Here is a 2,826-nt window from a genome sequence, read left to right as displayed (position 1 = left end):
TAGTTATATGTAATGTTTTTAAAGCAATTCAGTTATTCTTACTCAAATTATTTATAGTGAATGGAAGGGCTTAAGTAAGGTTGTGATAGTTTGGTATAAGGAGTTTATTGGCATATTCATCAGGGTCTAGGCACAATCTCTGATTTACACACAGCCCAGGAGGCTCACAGAAGACAATCTGAATCTAGTTTGAACTGAGTTACAAGAGACAATAGACTAGAGAGAGTCCCAGTGGGGACGCTGAGAGAACAATCCACATACTTGAGAAAAAAGCCTGGTATGACAGGTCAGGTTTAGCAATATAGTCTGTGTCAGATAAAACCACAGTAGGTGGAAGTGGGGGGTGAGACAGCTGGTACATGAGGGGAAAGCTGGAGAGGATTGTATGAAAACTCGCTCAGGAGAGATCTAAACTCCTCCAGCAGGAGACCTTGTCTGTCTTTCCTGAAAGAAGGATGTAAAAAGTATAGTATTTTCTAACCAGCTGGCGAGAAAGAGGTAAATTAGACCCAGAGACAGGCCAAGTGAGGGAAGAGAGCAGATTCCTCAAGGGGCATCAGAGGACAGGTGGGGATCAGGGCCATGTTGAAACGTGTGAGTGAAGCCTGAGCCTGGGCAGCCTGAAGCTGTGTACATAAGCAGCCAGCTCACAGTGAGGGCAGACTCCTGAGCAGGGTAAAGGCAGACTCACTGGAAAGCATTCAAACTCAATGTGAAACGAGTCTCCTTGGAGAAGATGAAAAAGAGATTCAAGAAAATTTTAGAAATGTCAGGAAAGGTCTAGAAAATCATATGAAGTTCAAATAAGGCCTTTTCCTATTGAAAGCTACTGATTGATCCAGCAGACTTAGGGGTAAATTAGAAGATAAATGTGTGAGTATAATTTAGAGGACCTATTACTGTGCAGTTATGTATTTGTATATGATGTGTAAAATTTCTTCTTGCATTATTGCAGGTAACTGTCAAAACATATCCATGAAGTGAAATTTTTCCATTATATGGTTCAGGAAACAGACTCAGAGAGGTTAGAGGGACTTCCCTGAGATCATCCAGCTAGTGAGTGTTGGAGCTAGCTCAATCTCAAGTCTTATGACTACAGAACAAGAGATCCAGCTCTACACATCTAGTTTTCACAGCTTTCAGTATGAATCTATCGTGCCCCTATTAAAGTCATTCTCCAGAAGCCCAAACTGCATTTTCATCAGTCGGGGTGGACACAACAGACCCAGTAGGTAGCCTGTCACATGCTGCTGGTAAGGCAAGAGTATTGCCCAAAATAGTCTCTTTCACTGTGCCCGAGGCCTTAGACAAAGTCATCAATTTCATCCCAGATATAGAAAGCCCTGACAGTGCCATTTCCTACTTGTATCATCTCAATAGTCAAAGTCTTTTAAGCCTATAAAAGTGCAAATACCTGGAGAGATGCATCACAGACCAGGGCAACTAGAGGGAGGCAGGAGAGCAAGAAGCGACAACTGTGTGTGGTGCTGACTCAAGATAAAATGCGGAGCTAGACCCTGTTATTCTCCAACTACAGGACTCAACAAACACTTGCAACTATTACTTGCTTCACATTCAGTAAATATTACTATTTCTGATATGTTTAGAACAGATTATTAAGCTGGAATCAGAACGGGTGACTATTTCTTCTTTATTCCAAAAAGCAAGGACTAGAGAGAGCCACATTTATTGGCAGTATAATCCTCCAAAGGTTTATACAGGTTTGCTAAACGAGTAAATGAATCGGTTTTTTTTTTTTTTTTCTGCAAGTCTCAGGTTGGAGAATAAGAAAAGTAAAAAGTGGTAATTTGGGACAGTAATTTGTACATAACTGTAGCTGTTGATGAGCCAGAACATCTTTCTCCACTAAAATACCATTTTAAAAGCTTTTGTGGCATTATACCAAGATATCTCAAAAGATTAAATGCCTCACTTCCAGTGACAGAGTCAAATGGTGCACTTGAATGTCAAGTTTACTGGTCCAGGAAAAGGACAAAAGAGACGCATATTTTACATTTTTAAATTAGAGGGATCTACATCAGTAACATAAACATCATCATCCTCATTGCCATCACCATCATGATCATCAAGGATTCTAGGCACATACAGCAGAATGGAAGAAAATTGGGTTTACAGGCTGGATGCGGTGGCTCACGCCTGTAATCCCAGCATTTTGGGAGGCCAAGGCAGGTGGATCACCTGAGGTCAGGAGTTTGAGACCAGTCTGGCCAATATGGTGAAACCCCATCTCTACTAAAAATACAAAACAATTAGCCAGGCATGGTGGCGGGCACCTAATCCCAGCTACTTGGAAGGCTGAGGCAAGAGGATTGCTTGAACCCGGGAGGCAGAGGTTGCAGTGAGATGATATCATGCCACTGCACTCCCGCCTGGGCAACAGAGTGAGACTCCATCTCAAAAAAAGAAAGAAAGGAAGAAAGGAAGAAAAAGAAAGGAAGGAAGGAAGGAAGGAAGGAAGGAAGGAAGGAAGGAAGGAAGGAAGGAAGGAAGGAAGGAAGGAAGGAAGGAAGGAAGGAAAAAAGAAAGAGAAAAGAAAAGAAGGAAAGAAAGAAAATTGGATTTACCAAAAAAGAATGCAAAAAAAGGAATGCTTTTAGTAGAGAAAAATAATTAATACTCAAGCTACATATGCTTTCCTCATGCTATCTTTAATCTTTTGAGAAATTAAACAGGGGAGCCAGGTAAGGCAGAACAAACCACAGTAGTAATTGCCTATGTCATAGATGCATATCCGTATCATAAAGCAAACGCACCCCTTGCCTTTCTTTAAAAATAACCTATGGGAATTTCATCTATTTGATGTGC

This window comes from Callithrix jacchus, chromosome 17 (genome assembly GCF_049354715.1).
Source record: "Callithrix jacchus isolate 240 chromosome 17, calJac240_pri, whole genome shotgun sequence".
NCBI classification, from domain to species: Eukaryota; Metazoa; Chordata; class Mammalia; order Primates; family Cebidae; genus Callithrix; species Callithrix jacchus.
The sequence above is the reverse complement of the archived record's forward strand: the minus strand, read 5'-3'. Positions refer to the sequence as shown.